The sequence below is a fragment of the Arachis hypogaea genome, chromosome 20, assembly GCF_003086295.3.
Source record: "Arachis hypogaea cultivar Tifrunner chromosome 20, arahy.Tifrunner.gnm2.J5K5, whole genome shotgun sequence".
Taxonomy (NCBI): Eukaryota; Viridiplantae; Streptophyta; class Magnoliopsida; order Fabales; family Fabaceae; genus Arachis; species Arachis hypogaea.
In genome coordinates, this window is record NC_092055.1 from 132734440 (window position 1) to 132749318 (window position 14879).

A 14879-nucleotide genomic window follows, 5' to 3' on the forward strand; every position below is an offset into this window, starting at 1 on the left:
GACATGAAATAAGAAACTGTCAACAAAATTTGGAGGATACGGTGGCTGGACAGGTGAAGAAGGAACAATGGGGGCCATGGTTGAGGGCTGAACAGATGGGGAGGAGGATAGAAGTAAAATAGGAGAATCAAATTCTGAACCGATCTACAAAGGAGGAAGAGAGGAAACAAACAACTAGGAAGCCTACCCCAGTGAATCTAATTTGTGCTTTTGCTAGTTTATCAGTACAAGAGGGCAACTCACAAAATAGAGGAATTGAGGTAGGATGTCAACAACAAAACCAAATTGCAGAAGGAGATGAAGGTCAGGAGGCAGTGGTGGATAGTAGAGATATGGTGGAAGCAGAAGGGGAACAACAGGTTAGAAAGGAGAAACCAACTGAAGCCAAAAATTTTGATGGAAAGACGGAGTTGATGTACAGATTATTGATCAATACAACTTCTTTATTTACTTCAAATGCCTCCATCAGGGAACTAATCAACAATGGGAGGTAATCGCAGTTTACTTAGCCACGAATGAAGCTAGAAGAAGAGAGCAATTCCAAAAAATTCTACAACTAATACAGAGTGGGGATAGCCAATTGGTAGTGATAGGAGACTTCAATGCCATCCGAGCTTACCATGAGAAGGAAGGAGGAAGATGCAAATCAGAGTCTTAAATTGAGGATTTTAATGACTTTATTAATCGGGGAGAGCTTGCTGATTTGGGATTTGAGGGAGACAAATTCACATGGTGTAATCGTCAATTTTTTGTTTAGAGTCACTAAAATTGAGTTTTCTATTATTGTTTTTGGTTAAAAATTTTAAAATCCTTATTTTCTTTTTCTAATTTATTTTCGAAAACTTAAAAAAAAAAACCAATAACTTCATAATTTAGTCTTCTGTTTGAGTTTAGTTTTATGTTTTAAGTTTGGTGTCAATGGCATGATTTTATTTTCCTTTCAATTTTTTGAATTATATGTTCTTAGTTCTTTATTGATCTTCAAGTTGTTCTTGATAATTCTCCTTATTTGATCTTTAAAATTTTTTGTTTGGTGATTGTTGCTGTTTATCTTATACATTTTTGAATTATTAGTGTCCAAAGTATAAAAATTTTTAAGTTTAGTGTCCTTTGTGTTTCTCTTTTCTTAAAAATTTTAAAAATTTGTTCTTGGTGTTCATCTTTCAAAATTTTTCTGTTTGCTTTCTTTGTTTTGATCTAAAAATTCTAAGTTTGGTGTCATTTTATTATTTTTCTCTTTCCTCATTAAATTAAAAAAATATCTTTTCTCTTTATTTTAAGTTAATTTTTGAAATTTACATAAGAACTTCAGATTTTTATTTTAAAATTTTTATTTTATCTTATCTTAGTTTTAAAAATTTAAAAATCAAATCTTTTCAAAATTTAAACCTTTTTCAAGTCTTTATCTTATATTGTTGACTTTTTCAAAATTCAAAATTCAAAATTTAATTTTCAATTTTAAAATTTAAATTTCAAAACTTTTTAATTTAAATTCCTTATCCTCTCTTACCTAACTTATCCTATATTTTCTAATCTCAAACCTTTTTAAATCTTTTTCAAAATCTTTTTCTTTTTTATTTATCATTTTCGAATTACTTGTTCTATTTTATTATTTTGATTGAAAAATTTTAAGTTTGGTGTTTCCTTGTTAAGAAAGTTTCAATCTTTAAAATTTTAAAGTCATATCTTTTTCAAATTTTTTTAATTAATTAATTATTTTAGTTTTCAATTATCTTTTAATTTTTGAACGTATATTCGACTTTTTATTTATTTTATTTTATTTTATTTTAATTTCGGTATTCAAAAAAAATAATAATAATAAAATTTTATTTTACAATCCACATCATCTCCCTTTCCCCATCATGGACCTAAGTGAAAATGAACAGTCCAGAAGGACTCTGGGGTCATATGCTAACCCCACTACTGTTGCATATGGGAGTAGTATCTGTATACCCCCATAAGAGCCAGCAGTTTTGAGCTAAACCCTAAGTTCATTATCATGGTGCAGCAAAATTGCCAGTATTCCAGTCTTCCACAGGAAGAACCTACTGAGTTTCTAGCACAGTTCTTACAAATTGCTGACACAGTACGTGATAAAGAAGTAGATTAGGATGTCTACAGATTATTACTGTTTCCATTTGCTGTAAAAGATCAAGCTAAGAGGTGGTTAAATAACCAACCCACAGCAAGCATAAGAACATGGAAATAGTTATCAGACAAATTCCTGAATCAATATTACCCTCCAAAAAGGATGACACAGCTAAGGCTGGACATCCAAGGCTTTAAACAAGAGGATAATGAATCCATTTATAATGCCTGGGAGAGGTACAGAGGGATACTAAGGAAATGCCCCTCTGAAATATTTTCAGAGTGGGTGCAGTTAGACATCTTCTACTACGGGCTTACAGAAAAAGCTCAAATATCTCTAGATCACTCAGCTGGTGGATCTATACACATGAGAAAGATAATTGAAGAGGCTCAAGAGCTCATTGATACAGTTGCTAGAAATCAGCATCTGTACTTAAGCAGTGAGTCCTCCCCGAAAGAAGAGGCTAAAGCAGTATCCACTGAACTTAGTCCTCAAGAACAAGTTGCTGAACTCAATCAGCAATTGCTTATTATAACAAAACAGTTTGAAGAATTCAAGGAGATGCTCCAAGACACTAAAAATGCTAACCAGAATATGGAAGCACAATTGGATCAGGCAAGACAACAACTATCTAAACAGATAACAGAAGAATGCCAAGCTGTTCAATTAAGGAGTGGGAAGACATTGAATAATTCAGCTCAAGGTAGCAGAAAGCCAAGAAAGGAACAACTGACAGAGGATGACCAACCCACTGCTCAAAATCCCTCTGAGGACAGTAAGAGCCCAGAGAGGAATGTTTTTGGCGTTCAAACGCCAGAAAAGGGTGAAAAATTGGCGTCAAACGCCCAGTGGATGCCCACTACTGGCGTTCAAACGCCAGAAAACGGTGAAAAACTGGCGTTAAACGCCCATTCCATGCCCAGTTCTGGCGTTCAAACGCCAGAAAAGGGTGAAAAATTGGCGTTAAACGCCCATCCAACCCCTAATCCTGGCGTTCAAACGCCAATGAGGGATCAGACACCTGCAAGTGCTGATTGTAACCCTCCTAAGAAGGCTTCTCTAACCACCTCTGTAGGAAATAAACATGCAGCAACTAAGGTTGAGGAATACAAAGCCAATATGCCTTATCCTCAGAAACTCTGCCAAGCGGAACAGGATAAACAATTTGTCTGCTTTACAGACTATCTCAGGACTCTTGAAATAAAGATTCTATTTGCAGAGGAACTTGAGCAAATACCCTCTTATGCTAAGTTCATGAAAGAGATCTTAAGTCATAAGAAGGATTGGAGAGAAACTGAAAAAGTTTTCCTCACTGAAGAATGCAGTGCAGTCATTCTGAAAAGCTTACCAGAAAAGCTTAAAGATTTCAGAAGCTTTATGATATCATGCACATTAGAGGATGCTTGTACCAAGACAGCTCTGTGTGACCTTGGGGCAAGTATCAACCTAATACCTGCATCCACTATCAAGAAGCTTGGTTTGACTGATGAAGTTAAACCAATCTGGATATGCCTCCAACTTGCTGATGGCTCCATCAAAATTCCATCAGGCATAATTGAGGACATGATTGTCATGGTTGGGCCATTTGCCTTTTCTACTGACTTTGTAGTGCTGGAAATGGAAGAGCACAAGAGTGCAACTCTCATTTTAGAAAGACCTTTCCTAGAAACTGGACAAACCCTCATTGACGTCCAAAGAGGAGAGATAACTCTGAGAGTCAATGAGGATGAGTTTAAGTTGAATACTATCAAAGCTATGCAGCATCCAGACACACCAAAAGACTGCCTGAGCGCAGATGTTATTGACTCCTTAGTGGAAGAGGTCAATATGACTGAGAGTCTCGAATCAGAGCTAGAGGACATTTCTAAAGATGTTCAGCCTGATATGGAGAAACCAGAGAGAATAGAAGAACCTCTAAAAATTCCTCAGGAAGAAGATAAGCCTCCTAAATCCGAGCTCAAACCACTACCACCATCCCTGAAATATGCATTTTTGGGAGAAGGTGACACTTTTCCGGTGATCATAAGCTCTGCTTTAAATCCACAAGAAGAGAAAGCACTAATTCAGGTGCTGAGGACACACATGACAGCTCTTGGGTGGTCCATAAGTGATCTTAAGGGCATTAGCCCAGCAAGATGCATGCACAAGATCCTATTGGAGGATAATGCTAAGCCAGTGGTTCAACCACAGAGGCGGCTAAATCCAACCATGAAGGAGGTGGTGCAGAAAGAGGTCACTAAGTTTCTAGAGGCTGGGATTATTTATCCTATTTCTAATAGCCCCTGCGTGAGCCATGTCCACGTTGTCCCCAAGAAGGGAGGCATGACAGTGGTTCATAATGAAAAGAATGAACTGGTTCCTACAAGAACAGTTACAGGGTGGCGTATGTGTATTGACTACAGAAGGCTCAATACGGCCACCAGAAAGGATCATTTTCCTTTACCATTCATAGACCAGATGCTAGAGAGACTAGCAGGTCATGAATACTACTGCTTTTTGGATGGCTATTCAGGTTACAACCAAATTGTAGTAGATCCTCAGGACCAAGAGAAAACAACATTCACATGTCCATCTGGAGTATTTGCCTACAGGAGGATGCCATTTGGTTTGTGTAATGGACCTGCAACCTTTCAGAGGTGCATGCTATCTATTTTCTCTGACATGGTAGAGAAATTTCTGGAAGTCTTCATGGATGACTTCTCAGTATTTGGAGACTCATTCAGCTCCTGTCTTGACCATCTAGCACTTGTTCTGAAAAGGTGCCAAGAGACTAACCTAGTTTTAAACTGAGAGAAATGTCACTTTATGGTGACTGAAGGAATTGTCCTTGGGTACAAAATTTCGAACAAGGGAATAGAGGTGGATTGGTGCGCAGAAATCGTGACGGTTCCATTCCTTGGTAACGGCGCTAAAAACTCAATACGCACGTTCATAATCTTAGTTCTTTGTCACAACTTCGCACAACTAACCAGCAAGTGCACTGGGTCGTCCAAGTAATAAACCTTACATGAGTAAGGGTCGATTCCACGAAGATTGTCGGCTTGAAGCAAGCTATAGTCACCTTGTAAATCTTAGTCAGGCGGATTCAATTGATTATGGAGATTCAATAATTAAAAGATAAATAAAACGTAAATTAAAGATAGAGATACTTATGTAATTCATTGGTGAGAGTTTCAGATAAGCGTATGAAGATGCTTGTTCCTCCTGAACCTCTGCTTTCCTATTGTCTTCATCCTGTCATTCATACACCTTTCTATGGCAAGCTGTATGTTAGGTGTCACCGTTGTCAATGGCTACATCCTGTCCTCTCAGTGAAAATGGTCCAATGCGCTGTCACTGCATGGCTAATCATCTGTCGGTTCTCGATCATACTGGAATAGGATCCATTGATCCTTTTGCGTCTGTCTCTACGCCCAGCACTCGCGAGTTTGAAGCTCGTCACAGCCATCCCTTCCCAGATCCTACTCAGAATACCACAGACAAGGTTTAGACTTTCCGGATCTCAAGAATGGCCGTCCATGGATTCTAACTTATTCCACGAGGACTCTGATTAAGGAATCCCAGAGATACTCATTCAATCTAAGGTAGAACAGAAGTGGTTGTCAAGCACATGTTCATAGGTTGGGAATGATGATGACTGTCACGATCATCACATTCATATTGAGGTGTGAATGAATATCTTAGAATCGGAATAAGCTTGAATTGAATAGAAAAACGATAGTACTTTGTATTAATTCATGAGGAACAGCAGAGCTCCACACCTTAATCTATGGTGTGTAGAAACTCTACCGTTGAAACTACATAAGTGATGAAGGTCCAGGCATGGCCGAGAGGCCAGCCCCCTTTACATGATCAAAGGATCAAAAGATAATCCAAAAAAATGTAAATACAATAGTAAAAAGTTATATTTATACCAAACTAGTTACTAGGGTTTACAGAAATGAGTAATTGATGCAGAAATCTACTTCCGGGCCCACTTGGTGTGTGCTTGGGCTGAGCATTGAGTTTTACACGTGTATAGGCTTCTCTTGGAGTTGAACGCCAGTTTGTAACCTGTTTCTGGCGTTTAACTCCACTTTGCAACTTGTTTCTGGCGTTTAACTCCAGAATGCAGCATGGAACTGGCGTTGAATGCCAGTTTGCATCGTCTAAACTCGGGCAAAGTATGGATTATTATATATTGCTGGAAAGTCCTGGATGTCTACTTTCCAATGCAATTGAGAGCGCGCCATTTGGAGTTCTGTAGCTCCAGAAAATCCACTTTGAGTGCAGGGAGGTCAGAATCCAACAACATCTACAGTCCTTCTTCAACCTCTGAATCTGATTTTTGCTCAAGTCCCTCAATTTCAGCCAGAAATTACTTGAACACAAAAAAACACACAAACTCATAGTAAAGTCCAGAAATGTGGATTTTATTTAAAAACTAATAAAAATATACTAAAAACTAACTAAATCATACTAAAAACTAAGTAAAAACAATGCCAAAAAGCGTATAAATTATCCGCTCATCACAACACCAAACTTAAATTGTTGCTTATCCCCAAGCAATTGAAAATAAAATAGGATAAAAGAAGAGAATATACTATAAATTCCAAAATATCAATGAAACTTAGCCCCAATCAGATGAGCGGGACTTGTAGCTTTTTGCCTCTTGAATAGTTTTGGCATCTCACTTTATCCATTGAAGTTCAGAATGATTGGCATCTATAGGAACTCAAAGTTCAGATATTGTTATTGATTCTCCTAGTTCAGTATGTTGATTCTTGAACACAGCTACTTTATGAGTCCTGGCAGTGGCCCTAAGCACTTTGTTTTCCAGTATTACCACCGGATACATAAATGCCACAGACACATAACTGGGTGAACCTTTTCAGATTGTGACTCAGCTTTGCTAAAGTCCCCAATGAGAGGTGTCTATGGTTCTTAAGCACACTCTTTTTTTTGCTTTGGACCTTGACTTTAATCGCTCGTTCTCAAGTTTTCACTTGACACCTTCACGCCACAAGCACATGGTTAGGGACAGCTTGGTTCAGCCGCTTAGGCCAGGATTTTATTCCTTTAGGCCCTCCTATCCACTGATGCTCAAAGCATTGGATCCTTTTTATTTACCCTTGCCTTTTGGTTTTAAGGGCTATTAGCTTTTTTTCTGCTTGCTTTTTTTTTCGCCAATTTTTTTTCTGCAAGCTTTTGTATTCACTGCTTTTTCTTGCTTCAAGAATCATTTTTATGATTTTTCAGATCATCAAATAACATTTCTCCTTTTCATCATTCTTTCAAGAGCCAACATATTTAACATTCATAAACATCAACTTCAAAAGACATATGTACTGTTCAAGCATTCATTAAGAAAACAAAAAGTATTGTCACCACATCAGAATAATTAAACTAGTTTCAAGGATGAATTCAAAACCTTGTACTTCTTGTTCTTTTATTTTTAAAACAGTTTTCATTTAAGAGAGGTGATGGAGTCATAGGACATTCATAGCTTTATGACATAAACATTTAAACACTAATGATCATCTAGTAAAGACACAAACATAATTAAACATGAAGCATGGAAACCGAAAACAGAAAATAAATAGACAAGGAGATTAAGGAATGAGTCCACCTTAGTGAGGGTGGCATCTTCCTCTTCTTGAAGAACCAATGGTGCTTTTGAGCTCCTCTATGTCTCTTCCTTGTCTTTGTTGCTCCTCCCTCATAGCTCTTTGATCTTCTCTCATTTCATAGAGGATGATGGAATGCTCTTGGTGCTCCATCCTTAGTTGTCCCATGTTGGAGCTTAATTCTCCTAGTGAAGTGTTGATTTGCTCCCAATAGTTTTGTGGAGGAAAGTGTATCCCCTGAGGCATCTCAGGAATTTCATGGTGGGGAATTTCCTCATGCTCTTGCTGAGGTCCATGATCTCTTGTTTGCTCCATCCTTTTCTTAGTGATGGGCTTGTCCTCTTCAATGAGGATGTCTCCCTCTATGTCAATTCCATCCGAATTGCAGAGGTGGCATATGAGGTGAGGAAAGGCTAACCTTGCCCAAGTGAAGGACTTGTCAGCCACCTTGTAAAGTTCTTGAGGTATAATCTCATGAACTTTCACCTCCTCTCCAATCATGATACTATGGATCATGATGGCTCCGTCTATAGTAACTTCAGACCGGTTTCTAGTAGGAATGATTGAGCGTTGAATGAGCTCTAACCATCCCCTAGCCACTGGTTTGAGGTCATGCCTTCTTAGTTGAACCGGCTTGCCTCTTGAGTCAATTTTCCATTGAGCTCCTTCCTTATATATGTCTATGAGGACTTGGTCCAACCTTTGATCAAAGTTGACCCTTCTTGTGTAGGGGCGTGCATTCTCTTCCATCATTGGCAAGTTGAACGCCAGCCTTACATTTTCCGGAATGAAATCTAAGTATTTTCCCCGAACCATGGTAAGCCAATGCTTTGGATTCGGGTTCACACTTTGATCATGGTTCCTAGTGATCCATGCGTTTGCATAGAACTCTTGAACCATTAGGATTCCGACTTGTTGAATGGGGTTGGTGAGAACTTCCCAACCTCTTCTTTGGATTTCAAGTCGGATCTCCGGATACTCACTCTTTTTAAGCTTGAAAGGAACCTCAGGGATCACTTTTTTCTTCGACACAACTTCATAGAAGTGGTCTTGATGGATCTTTGAGATGAATCTCTCCATCTCCCATGACTCAGAGGTGGAAGCAATTGCCTTCCCTTTCCTCTTTCTAGAGGTTTCTCTGGCCTTAGGTGCCATAAATGGTTATGGAAAAACAAAAAGCTATGCTTTTACCACACCAAACTTAAAATATTTGCTCGTCCCTGAGCAAAAGAAGAAAGAAAGTAGTAGAAGAAGAAGAAAATGGAGGAGATGGGGGAAGAAGATGTATCCGGCCAAGGAGAAGAAGAGAGGGTTGTGTTGTGTGAAAATGAAGAAGGAGTGAGGGGTTTATATAGGAGTGAGGGGGGTGTAGGGTTCGGCCATTAGGGTTGGGTTTGGGAGGGAAATTAGTTTGAATTTTTGAAGGTAGGTGGGGTTTATGGGGAAGAGAGGATGGATGTGAGTGGTGAAGAGGTGATGGGAAAGAGTGATTGAGGTGATTGGTGAAGGGTATTTGGGGAAGAGAGTTATGAAAAGGTGTGAAGAGGAGAGAAGAAAATGTGGGGATCCTGTGGGGTCAAGGACTTAACATCCCTGCTCCAATTAGGCGTGTAAAACGCTCTTGTTGTGCAATCTTGGCATTTAACGCCATACTGCTGCTTGTTTCTGGCGTTAAACGCCCAAATGTAGCCTGTTTCTGGCGTTTAACGCCAGGCAGATGCTTGTTTCTGGCGTTAAACGCCAGCTTGGTGCTTGTTTCTGGCGTTAAACGCCAGACAGATGCTTGTTTCTGGCGTTTAAACGCCAGACTGCTCTCCTCCAGGGTGTGTTGTTTTCAATGCTGTTTTTCATTCTGTTTTTGATTTTTCAGTAGTTTTTGTGACTTCACATGATCATCAACCTAAAGAAAACATAAAATAACAAGAGAAAATAAATAAATATAATTAGATAACATTGGGTTGCCTCCCAACAAGCGCTTCTTTAATGTCAATAGCTTGACAGTGAGCTCTCATGGAGTCTCACAGATAATCAGAGCAAGGTTGGAACCTCCCAACACCAAACTTAAAGTTTGAATGTGGGAGTTCAACACCAAACTTAGAGTTTGACTGTGGGGGCTTTGGTTGACTCTGCAGTGAGAGAAGCTTTTCATGCTTCCTCTCCATGGTTACAGAAGGAAATCCTTGAGTTTCAAACACAAGGTTGTCCTTATTCAGTTGGAGGACCAACTCTCCTCTGTCCACATTAATCACAGCTCTTGCTGTGGCTAGGAAGGGTCTTCTAAAGATGATGGATTCATCCTCATCCTTCCCAGTGTCTAGGATTATAAAATCAGCAGGGATGTAAAGGCCTTTAACCTTTACTAACACGTCCTCTACTTGTCCAGAAGCCTGTTTTCTTGAGTTGTCTGCCATCTCTAATGAGATTCTGGCAGCTTGCACCTCAAAGATCCCAAGTTTCTCCATTACAGATAGTGGCATTAAGTTTATTCCTGACTCCAGGTCACACAGAGCCTTCTCAAAGGTCATGGTGCCTATGGTACAGGGTATTAAGAATTTTCTAGGATCCTATTTCTTTTGAGGTAATTTCTGTCTATCCAATGCATTTAGTTCATTGGTGAGCAAGGGAGGTTCATCTTCCCAAGTCTCATTACCAAATAGCTTGGCATTTAGCTTCATGATTGCACCAAGGTATTTAGCAACTTGCTCTTCAGTAATGTCTTCATCCTCTTCAGAGGAAGAATACTCATCAGAGCTCATGAAGGGCAGAAGGAGGTTCAATGGAATCTCTATGGTCTCTAGATGAGCCTCAGATTCCTTTGGTTCCTCAAAGGGATACTCCTTATTGGTCACTGAACGTTCCAGGAGGTCTTCCTCACTAGGATTCACGTTCTCCTCCTCCTCTTTGGGTTCGGCCACATCATGTAAGGCTATGGCCTTGCACTCTCTTTTTGGATTTTCTTCTGTATTGCTTGGGAGAGTACTTGGAGGGATTTCAGTGACTCTTTTACTCAGCTGGCCCACTTGTGCCTCCAAATTCCTAATGGAGGACCTTGTTTCATTCATGAAACTCACAGTGGCCTTAGATAGATCAGAGACTATATTTGCTAAGCTAGATGGATTCTGCTCAGAATTCTCTGTCTGTTGCTGAGTGGATGATGGAAAAGGTTTGCTATTGCTAAACCTGTTTCTTCCACCATTATTAAAGCCTTGTCGAGACTTTTGTTGATCTTTCCATGAGAAATTTGAATGATTTCTCCATGAGGGATTATAGGTGTTTCCATAGGGTTCACCCATGTAATTCACCTCTGCTATTGCAGGGTTCTCAGGATCATAAGCTTCTTCTTCAGAAGATGCCTCTTTAGTACTGTTGGATGATTCCTTCAATCCATTCAGACTCTGAGAGATCATATTAACTTGTTGAGTCAATATTTTATTCTGAGCCAATATGGCATTCAGAGTATCAATTTCAAAAACTTCCTTCCTCATAGGCGTCCCATTACTCACAGGATTCCTTTCAGAAGTGTACATGAACTGGTTATTTGCAGCCATGTCAATGAGTTCTTGAGCTTCTGCAGGCATTTTCTTTAGGTGAATGGATCCACCTGCAGAATGGTCCAATGACATCTTTGATAATTCAGACAGACCATCATAGAATATATCCAGGATGGTCCATTCTGAAAGCATGTCAGAAGGACACTTTTTGGTCAGTTTCTTGTATCTCTCCCAAGCTTCATAAATGGATTCACCTTCCTTTTGTCTGAAGGTTTGAACATCCACTCTAAGCTTACTAAGCTTTTGAGGAGGAAAAAACTTGGCTAAGAAAGCTATGACCAGCTTATCCCAAGAGTTCAGACTGTCTTTAGGTTGAGAGTCCAACCATATTCTAGCTCTGTCTCTTACAGCAAATGGGAAAAGCATAAACCTGTAGACCTCGGGATCAACCCCATTGATCTTAACAGTATCACAGATCTGCAAGAATTCAGTTAAGAACTGAAAAGGATCTTCTGATGGAAGTCTATGAAACTTGCAATTCTGTTGCATTAGAGAAACTAATTGAGGTTTCAGCTCAAAATTTTTTGCTCCAACGGCAGGGATTGAGATGCTTCTTCCATGTAAATTGGAATTAGGTGCAGTAAAGTCACCAAGCATCTTCCTTGCATGGTTGTTATTTTCGGCCATGTCTCCTTCTTTTTCAAAAATTTCTGTAAGATTTTCTCCAGAGAGTTGTGCTTTAGCTTCCCTTAGCTTCCTCTTTAGAGTTCTTTCAGGTTCAGGATCAGCTTCAACAAGAATGTTCTTATCCTTGTTCCTGCTCATATGAAAAAGAAGAAAACAGAAAAGAAAATATAGAATCCTCTATGTCACAGTATAGAGATTCCTTTATGTGAGTAGAAGAAGAAAAGAATAGAAGAAGAGAAATTCGAACACCAAGGGGAAGAGAGGGTTCGAATTTTGAGATGAAGAGAAGTGTTAGTAAATAAATAAAATAATTAGAAAGAGATGAGGGGGAGAGAATTTTGAAAATTAAATAAATTAAAATGAAAGTATTTTTGTTTTTAATTTAAAATCAAAGTTAGAATTCGAAAATTAGAAAGAAAAATGAAATTAATTTAAATTGAAATTTAAAATAATTAGTTAATTAAAATTGAATTTTGAAAAAGAGGGATGTGATTTTCGAAAATTAGAGAGAGAGAGTTAGTTAGGTAGTTTTGAAAAAGATAAGAATCAAACAAAAAGTTAAGTGGTTAATTGAAAAAGATTTGAAAATCAAATTTTGAAAAGATAAGGAGTTAGAAAGGAAGTTAGAAAAGATTTTGAAATTGATTTTGAAAAAGATGTGATTGAAACTTATTTTGAAAAAGATTTGAAAAAGAAATTTAAAAAGATTTGATTTTGAAAATTAAAGTTGATTACTTGACTAACAAGAAACAAAAAGATATGATTTAAAATTTTAAAGATTGAACCTTTCTTACTAGGCAAGTAACAAACTTAAAATTTTAGAATCAATCACATTAAATGCTAATAAGATTTTCGAAAATATGAAGTAAGAATAAGAAAAAGATTTTTGAAAATCAATTTGAAATTTTCAAAAATCATAAAAGAAAAATGAAAAAGATTTGATTTTTGAAAAAGATTTGAAAAAGATAGAATTTTTAAATTGAAAATTTGACTTGACTCATAAGAAACAACTAAATTTTAAAAAATTTTGAAAAAGTCAACTCAAATTTTCGAAAATTTATGAGAGAAAAAGGGAAAGATATTTTTTTTTATTTTTGAATTTTTAATGAGGAAAGAGAAAAACATCAAAAAGACTCAATGCATGAAAATTATGAATCAAAACAAATGATGCATGCAAGAATACTATGAATGTCAAGATGAACACCAAGAACACTTTGAATGTCAAGATGAACATCAAGACTTATTTTTGAAAATTTTTAAGAAAAGAAAAACATGCAAGACACCAAACTTAAAAATTTTTCAATAATTAGACTCTAACAAATAAAAATTGCATATGAAAAACAAGAAAACATGAAGATCAAACAAGAGGATTCATCAAGAACAACTTGAAGATCATGAAGAACACAATGCATGAATTTTCGAAAAATGCAAGAAAGAGATAAACATGCAATTGACACCAAACTTATAACTTGACACTAAATTCAAGCAAGAAACATCAAATTATTTTTTTTGTTTTATAATTTTATTAAATTTTTTTTTTGTATATTTTTCGAAAATTTAATTGGAAAAAGAGAAATAAGGATTTCAAAATTTTTAATAGGAATTCCAGGAATCTTGCACTGTTAGTCTAAAGCTCCAGTCCAGGAATTAGACATGGCTTACCAGCCAGCCAAGCTTTCAGTGAAAGCTCCGGTCCAAAATACTAGACATGGCCAATGGCCAGCCAAGCTTCAGCAGATACAAATCAGACATACAACAGCTGATACTTCATCCAACTTCATATGCTGATAAGTGGAAGCCTCGGCCCAAATGAATTAGACATGGCTTTACAGCCAGCCAGGCTTCAACGTGCTTCATGAAACTCTAGAATTCTTTCTTAAAAATTCTGAAGAGCATAAATTAATTTTTTTTTCTGAAAAATTTTTTTGAAAATATTTTTGTTTTGAAAAATTTTCGAAAATAAAAAGGATAAAAACAAAAACTTAAAATTAAAATAAAATTACCTAATCTGAGCAACAAGATGAACCGTCAGTTGTCCAAACTCGAACAATCCCCGGCAACGGCGCCAAAAACTTGGTGCGCAGAAATCGTGACGGTTCCATTCCTTGGTAACAGCGCTAAAAACTCAATATGCACGTTCATAATCTTAGTTCTTTGTCATAACTTCGCACAACTAACCAGCAAGTGCACTGGGTCGTCCAAGTAATAAACCTTACGTGAGAAAGGGTCGATCCCACGGAGATTGTCGGCTTGAAGCAAGCTATGGTCACCTTGTAAATATCAGTCAGGCGGATTCAATTGATTATGGAGATTTAATAATTAAAAGATAAATAAAATGTAAATTAAAGATAGAGATACTTATGTAATTCATTGGTGAGAGTTTCAGATAAGCGTATGAAGATGCTTGTTCCTCCTGATCCTCTGCTTTCCTATTGTCTTCATCCTATCATTCATACTCCTTTCTATGGCAAGCTGTATGTTAGGCGTCACTGTTGTCAATGGCTACATCCTGTCCTCTCAGTGAAAATGGTCCAATGCGCTGTCATTGCATGGCTAATCATCTGTCGGTTCTCGATCATACTAGAATAGGATCCATTGATCCTTTTGTGTCTGTCACTACGCCCAGCACTCGCGAGTTTGAAGCTCGTCACAGCCATCCCTTCCCAGATCCTACTCGGAATACCACAGACAAGGTTTAGACTTTCCGAATCTCAAGAATGGCCGTCCATGGATTCTAACTTATACCACGAGGACTCTGATTAAGGAATCCCAGAGATACTCATTCAATCTAAGGTAGAACGGAAGTGGTTGTCAAGCACGTGTTCATAGGTTGGGAATGATGATGACTGTCACGATCATCACATTCATATTGAGGTGCGAATGAATATCTTAGAATCGGAATAAGCTTGAATTGAATAGAAAAATGATAGTACTTTGTATTAATTCATGAGGAACAGCAGAGCTCCACACCTTAATCTATGGTGTGTAGAAACTCTACCGTTGAAA

The 14879-nt window shown here is 37.7% G+C and overlaps 1 non-coding gene across 1 annotated transcript; it reads left to right on the forward strand.

The window, feature by feature from the left end:
• Positions 1-11372: 11372 nt before the first annotated feature.
• LOC112787177 (small nucleolar RNA R71) lies at positions 11373-11480 on the forward strand. The gene has a single exon (XR_003194606.1). It is a non-coding gene; the product is annotated as a small nucleolar RNA R71 (small nucleolar RNA).
• Positions 11481-14879: the final 3399 nt, after the last annotated feature.